Below are 8,156 nucleotides of genomic sequence, written 5' to 3' on the forward strand. Positions count from 1 at the left end.
GGGTAAGCCTCATTTTATTCTTTTTTTATGTTGTTTTTATTATGTTATTGTTGTTCAATTACAGCTGTCTGCATTTACTACCCACCACTCCTCCTCCACCCCAACCAAATTCTCCTCCATCCCTTGCTTCCATTCTTTTGGGTTTGTCCATCTGTCCTCTATACTTGTTCCTGAAAACCCTTCCCCCATTCTTTAATTTTTTTGTTGTGACAGTAGTTAAGAAAATTCTTATGCCCCTTTCCACATCATACAAGTGAGAATCTTAAAGGCATAAGCATAAAACAATTGTGAGTTGTATAAAAATTGATATATGTGCAATTTTACTATTAATTACCTATATTTATTTTCCCAGTAGAATAATCAGACGAAAAATGATTGCCAAAGAGTAAAATTACCAAGTTCCCCAATGTCTGACTAGCAGTAGTCTTGTTATGGTAGAACCACATGAAAGTTCCCATCTTGTCTGGGGAATGATATCTCCATATCTCAGCTTTAGAAGATGTGCTCATACATGCATTGCTATTCACACAAACCCCTAGGATCCACACATTTATTCAGTAAAGGTCCCTGAAAACCTCTAGGTACATTTTGTTAATTCATGGGTGAACTCACCCAATCCCAAGAGAAGGAATTGGTGGTCCAGCCCCTGTTTGCTCATCTGAGGGTAAAGCAGGTTTGGAAAGAAACAATCCTTCTGCTGCAGTGGATGGGACAGAGCTCTGGGGTCAGAATCAGGGACAGAGTCCCCCAGCTGTCATCCACTCAATGTGAAGTGTGTGTGATCTCTCCATTCCTCTGGGTGGGTATCTCTTCATAGAAATGGGAGAATAACACTTACCACTGGGAAACATGTGTCATCTAACAGAGGTTTGCCCTCAAGAAATGTTCAGTCATATTTTTGAAATCAGTTTGAAATAGCAGATTTGTTGATGAAAACAATCATGAGAAAGGTGTAATGACATATTCCATCAGATAGCAGCGAGGGGAGGAAGCCTATCAGGTCCCAGGTAATTTGTTCACAAAGTGAGTGGAAATCCTAACATGTGTCTCAGCCCACACAGTAAGATTGACTTCCCTTTCTCTATTCTTCTCTTTTTAAAATTATGTCCTATTGATTAAAATCTCCAGTTTTTCTTTTTGTTTTAGTGCTGTAGATCCTATTAATTGAAGATTGATAGGTTTCTTAGAAAATCAGTGCCATTGATACATGCAGACACGGTTGTATTTCCCTTCTGGTCCTCTGAGAAATTGCTGGAAGAATGAAAGCACAGGAAGGACAGTACCTGCTGTGTGGAAGCAATATTGCCTACTCTCTGTTTCTGAGATCCAAGGCAGAGTCTGTTCAATATTTAACAGAGATTGTTGGTGTTCTCTGCCGAGCAGAGTGTAGCTCCTGGGGGGCCAGAAATGAATTGGATCATTGTGTCCCTCCATGTATTCAGAATCTGCCTGTACAGGGATCAAAATATCTGAAACTTTCCAGGTTGGTGCTCTCCCATCTGTTTGCCTCAACTCTCCTATTTGTCCTAATGATGAAAGAGAAAATGCCCCTGACAGTCCCTGCTCCATCCATCATCTCCATAGTACTCACTGAGTTGTTCTGGCTCTGCTGCAGCAGGACCAGGCAGTGGGAATCCACTGCTGCTGCCCTGCATGGGCCCTGAAGGTTCAGGCTCCATCTCCAGGGCTGGCATTATGGCCGAGTCTGTCATGGGCCTCCTGATGCAGTGACTTGTGATGGGAAGACTCAGATGTGAAGCCCACTGGACTGAGACAGGGAACTTCAAGGGCTAGAGGCAAAGCTGATGGTCTATTCTTGCATGGACTTGGGAGCTCAATGCTCAGAGCTCATAATTAGCTAAATCAGGCTGTGTTATCCCAGTCTCTGAGGACTTGCTATTATTCACAGAAGGGGGAAATGGAAGGTATTTCCAAGGATTTGGGCTTTCCTCTTCTCAGGAGGAAGCTCACCTATACTCCTCACTTCCGACTTCCAAGTTGCAGAAATTTTATAAATTCAGACAAGTTTTTTTCAATTAAAAAGAGCAATGTTTGACTTGTATGTCTGCCCATTCATTGAACTGATAATTCTTTGTGGAGATAATTATGTTTTCTATACCAAGAATATGATATAACTTTTATTTTCTCATTTAAGATTTATGTCTGTAAGGAGAAACTTTCTCTTTTTCTTCTGTAGTCTGCTATGGGATTTTGAATATTGTACATTAAGAGATCTTTGTTGTTACTATTTTAAAAGTCAGCCAAAATCCTAATTTTTCCATAGAATTTACATGTGGTATTAAATTAGAAAACCACCTACCATATTTTTTCGAGTATAAGATGTACTCCGTCCCCCCAATTTGGGAGGAATAATGGTTGTTAATGCCACTGTTGAGTTCTGTTTACATTTACATTGGTGAAATATTATGTTATTTATGTTATTAAATATTTTACCACACTTCTTGCTTCAAAACTTTTTCCCCTATTTTCCTCCTCTAAAACCAAGGTGTGTCTTATGGTCCAAAAAGCACGGCCCTTTGAATATGCCAAATGGCTATTTTCATAAACCCGTCTCAGGGTCTCACAGATGTCTGTACTCTAGATGTAGGGCTGCTGTCATATCAAGTCCTTTTCTTCTCTTTTTTACATTGAATTTCTTGGGGTGACATTGGTTAACAAAATTATATAGCTGTCAAGCGCACAATTCTATAGTACATCATTTGTATATTGTGTGCTCACCACCTGAGTCAAGTTTCCTTCCATCCCCATTTAATCCCCTGTTCACCTCTTCCACCTCCCCCATAGCCTTTCCCTCTGGTAACCACCATACTGTTGTTTGTGTCTATATTGAATTTTTGTTCTCCTTTTTTTTTTCCTCAACCCCATCACCATTTACCCCTACCCTCTTTCCCCTCTGACAGCTGTCCATTCATTCTTCTTATCTATAAGTCTGTTTCTAGTTTGTTTGTTAGTTTATTTTGTTCATTTGGTTCCACATATAAGTGAAACCATATGGTACTCATTTTTCTCTGACTGAACTATTTCACTTAGCATACTCCTCTTCATATCTAAAAATAATAATAATAACTAAAATATAACAAAGAAAAACTTAAAAATAATTCCCCAGGTCCATCCATGCTATCACAAAAAGTAAGATTTCCTTTCTAGTTACAGCCAAGCAGTGTTTCATTGTGTAAGTGTACAACAACTTTTTTATATACTCATCTATTGATGGGCACTCAGGTTGCTTTCAAGTCTTCATTGCACTGCATTGAACACTGAGGTGCACGTATTCTTTCAAAACAGTGTTTCGGGATCCTTTGGCTATATTTCCAGAAGTAGAATATTGAGTTCATAAAGCAGTTCCATTTCTAACTTTTTGAGGAAACTCCATACTGTTTTCCATAGTGGCTGCATCAATCTGCTTTCCCACCAACAGTGAATGAGGGATTTCTTTTCTCCACATCCTCATGAACACTTGCTGCTTGTTGATTTTTTTTCTAGCTTCTTTTTATTGTTGCTCAAGTAGTTGTCTCCATTTCACCCCCTGATCACTCCGCCCTGCCCCAGCCAACCCCACATCCCACCCTTGATCCTACCCGTCTTTGGTTTTGTCCATGTGTCCTTTATAGATGTTCCTGAAAACGCTTCCCCCTTTCCTTCCCATTATACCCTCCCACTTCCCCTCTGGTTACTGTCAGTTTGTTCTTAATTTCAATGTCCCTGGTTTATTTATTGATGATAGCCATTCTGACAGGAGTCAGGTGATATGTTATTGTGGTTTTAATTGACATTTCTCTGGTGATTAGTGATGTTGAGCATCTTTTCATATGTCTATTGGCCATCTATATGTCCTCTTTGGAGAAGTGTCTATTCAGGTCCTTTGCCTGTATTTTCATTGGATTGCTTGTTTGGTTTGGTTTGGTTTGGTTTGGTTTAAGTTGTACAAGTTTATAAATGTGGAATATTAACCCTTTTTAAATGGCAAATATGTTCTCCTATTCAATGGGTTGTCTTTTCAACTTCGGGATGGTTTAATTTGCTGTGCAAAACATTTTTCTATTGATGTAGTCCCATTCTTTATATTTTGGTTTGTCTTGCCCAAACAGATATATCAGAAAAATATTGCTGTAAGAAATGTCTGAGATTTTACTGCTTATGCTCCTAGAATTTTTATGGTTATAAGTCTAACATTTAAGTCTTTAATTCATTTTGAGTTTGTTCTTGTGTATGGTGTAAGAAGGTGGTCACCTTTAAATTTTTTTGCATGTATCTACCCAATTTTCCCAACACCATGTATTGAATAGAGTACATTTACCCCATTGTATTTTCATGCAATATTTGTCAATCTCCTTTGTCAAATATTAATTGACCATAAAGACAAACGATTACTTCTAGGCTTTCTGTTCTGTTCCATTGATTTATATGTAAGCACTCTGTTGTTTTGATTACTTTGACCTTGTTGAATAGTTTGATATCAGATAGCATGATTCCTCCAAATTTCTTCTTNCTGTCAGTTTGTTCTTAATTTCAATGTCCCTGGTTTATTTATTGATGATAGCCATTCTGACAGGAGTCAGGTGATATGTTATTGTGGTTTTAATTGACATTTCTCTGGTGATTAGTGATGTTGAGCATCTTTTCATATGTCTATTGGCCATCTATATGTCCTCTTTGGAGAAGTGTCTATTCAGGTCCTTTGCCCGTATTTTCATTGGATTGCTTGTTTTGTTTGGTTTGGTTTGGTTTAAGTTGTACAAGTTTATAAATGTGGAATATTAACCCTTTTTAAATGGCAAATATGTTCTCCTATTCAATGGGTTGTCTTTTCAATTTGGGGATGGTTCAATTTGCTGTGCAAAACATTTTTCTATTGATGTAGTCCCATTCTTTATATTTTGGTTTGTCTTGCCCAAACAGATATATCAGAAAAATATTGCTATAAGAAATGTCTGAGATTTTACTGCTTATGCTCCTAGAATTTTCATGGTTATAAGTCTAACATTTAAGTCTTTAATTCATTTTGAGTTTGTTCTTGTGTATGGTGTAAGAAGGTGGTCACCTTTAAATTTTTTTGCATGTATCTACCCAATTTTCCCAACACCATGTATTGAATAGAGTACATTTACCCCATTGTATTTTCATGCAATATTTGTCAATCTCCTTTGTCAAATATTAATTGACCATAAAGGCAAACGATTACTTCTAGGCTTTCTGTTCTGTTCCATTGATTTATATGTCAGCACTCTGTTGTTTTGATTACTTTGACCTTGTTGTATAGTTTGATATCAGATAGCATGATTCCTCCAAATTTCTTCTTTTTTTTTTTCAAAATTGCTGTGGCTGTTCTGGGCTTGTTGCACTTCCATATAAATTTTAGAATCATTTGTTCTAGTTCTGTGAGATACACCATTGTGATTTTATAGGAATTGTATTGAATCTATAGATTGCTTTTGGTAGTATTGACATTTTAATAATGTTTCTTATCCATGAATATAATGTACGCTTCCATTTATTTGTGTCTTCTTCAATTTCTTTCTTCAGATTTTTTTTAGAGGGGAGCGTTTTCCTTCGTTTTTATTGTTTATGCTGTTACAATTTTACCATTTTTTCTCCATTTCCCCACATCTAACCAGCGACACTGTGTTGCACCCTATCAAGGCCTGGCAGATCCACTCTAGATTCTGGGAGACAGAAGAAAATATGTAGAACTGTGGGGATGCTTGACATGCCTTTATTCACAGGTGGACAAGCCATGCATGCTGCAAGCTGCATCTCTCTCTCTCTCTCTCTTTCTGCTTGTCTCTACAAGTCTCTGCATATCACCTGTCCTCTTGTGTGGCACGCAGTGTGCCCCTTGCTCCCCAGCATGGCACACAGCAGGGAACCTCTAGCCCCTTCTAAATACTAGAACAAACAAAGCCAGCTTCAAGACAGAACATTATATAACATAGCATAATTATGCCCATGCAAGTCCACTTATTGTTATGGGAACAGTTTATTGGATTTCGTTTCAAGGCTATGAGAACACTATTTACCATGCCCATTCAAGGTTATGGAAACACTACTTCCCTTACCCAGACACCTGGGTAAGAGAGTTAGACTGCCTCAATTTACCCTGCACTCATCCTCTGCCCATCCCATTCCAATCTCCATATTGTTGTCCATGGCCATCAGTTTTTCATAAATGTTCTTTGGTTAATCTCCTCATCTTGTTTCATCCCATCACCCATTCTCCTTTCCAGCTGCTGTCAGTCTGTTTTAGGTACCTAATCTTCTCTTACTATGTTGTTCAATAGCTTACTGTGTTCATTAAATTCCACATATAAGTGAGATCATGTGGTATTTTTCTTTCATTTCTACAGATTCTTATAACTTTCCCAGTATAGGTCTTTTACATCCATGGTTAAATTTATTCCTAGGTATTTTATTTTTGGTGCAATGGTAAATGAGATTGTAGCCTTAGTTTATTTTTTCTGAGTGTAATTGATATATAAAATGCAACTATTTCTGGATATTTATTTTGTGTACTGCTACTTTACTGAATTCATGTACCAGTTCTAGTAGGCGTTATTTGGTGGATATTTTAGGGTTCTCTAATATACAGTGTCATGTCCTCTGCAAATAATGACAGTTTTACTTCCTACTTTCCGATTGGATGCCTTTTAGTTGTCCTTCTTGTATAATCACTGTGGCTAGGACTTCCAATTTTATGCTGAATAAGAATGTTGAAAACAGGAAAACCTGTCTTATTCCTGATCTTAAGGGAAACATGTTTAGTTTTTGTCTATTGAATATAATGTTGGCTGTGATTTTGTCATACTTGGCCTTCATAACATTGAGGTATGTTTCCTGTATTTCTACTTTGCTGAGAATTTTTACCACAGATGGGTGCTGGATTTTATCAATTGCTTTTTCTGAATCTATTGACATAATCATGAGATTTCTATCCTTTAATTTGTTTAGGTGATATATCTTGTTTATTGACTTGTGAATATACCAAACTTGAATCCCTAGAATAAAACTCATTTGATCGTGGAACATGATCTTTTCAATGTATCTAGTTCCAGTTCACTAGTATTTTGTTGAGGACTATACTGTCTAAGTTCATTACAGATGCTGGCCATAATTTTATTTCTTTGTATCATCTCGTTTATAATTAGAATAATGCTGGTCTCATAAATTGAATGTGGGAGTCTTCCCTCCTCTTGAATTCTTTGAAGGGTAGATGTTAGTTCTTCTTTAAATATTTGATAAAATTCGCCTGTGTAGCATTCAGGTATAGGATTTTGGTTTGTTGACAGTTTTTCTTATTACTGCTTGAAGTTCATTAATTGTAAATCTGTCTATTCAGAATTGCTGATACTTCCTGATTCAGTTTTTAAAAATTGTGTGTTTCTAAGAATTTATGCATTTTTACCCAAATAGTTTAATTTTTTGGCCTATAGGTTTTTATAATATTTTCTTTATCTTATTCTCTCTCAAATCACTTTAATAACCTGACAGTCAAATATAAAAAGCAAATTCAAACTTGTTTTCTTTAAGGCGATGCTACCATGATTGCCTTGCACATGCATGATCAAAGCTAATGATGACTCCAGATTCCAAAATGCAATGGTGGCCAGTAGGCTTCAAGGTCCACAAATTAAAGAGCTTCATTTTGGAAAGACCCAGAGGGGTCGCAGGTAGCAGGAAAGATGTGAAATTTAAGGGACTCTCAGAGTACAGGGCATGGTTCCTGGGTCATAAGCACCTTGAAATATTTCTTGATGGTGATTTGGTGTCTAGATTATTTGTTGTTTGTGGAGAACCCAGCAAGATGAGCAAGCAGGTCTGTTGTCCTGTTGGGTCAAACTTCTTCAGGCTATAGTTCCTGAACAAGATCAACTCTTCTTGTTCATGGAGGTAATACTGGAGAAACATGATCACGCTGAAGTTGGAGGTTCCAAATCCATCTGCAGATCAATCTAACTGATGGCCTCACTTCATAATATTTTCTTACTATCCCTTGTATTTTGCTGGAGTTAATTGTCACTACTCCCCTTTCGTTTCTGATTTTACAATAACTGTTTGTCTCCTCTCTCTTTTTTTCTTGTTGAGTCTGGTTAAAGAGTTTTCAAAGTTGTTTACCTTTCCAGAGCATAGCTTTGGTTTCA

At 37.2% G+C, this 8,156-nt stretch overlaps 1 pseudogene; it reads right to left on the reverse strand.

Annotated features, from left to right (window-relative positions):
• Positions 1-7,717: 7,717 nt before the first annotated feature.
• LOC118984607 (H/ACA ribonucleoprotein complex subunit 3-like) lies at positions 7,718-7,923 on the reverse strand (annotated as a pseudogene).
• Between the last annotated feature and the right edge of the window lie 233 nt (positions 7,924-8,156).

This window comes from Sturnira hondurensis, unplaced genomic scaffold (genome assembly GCF_014824575.4).
Source record: "Sturnira hondurensis isolate 20B ecotype Veracruz unplaced genomic scaffold, ASM1482457v3 Scaffold0003693, whole genome shotgun sequence".
In the NCBI taxonomy this organism is placed as follows: Eukaryota; Metazoa; Chordata; class Mammalia; order Chiroptera; family Phyllostomidae; genus Sturnira; species Sturnira hondurensis.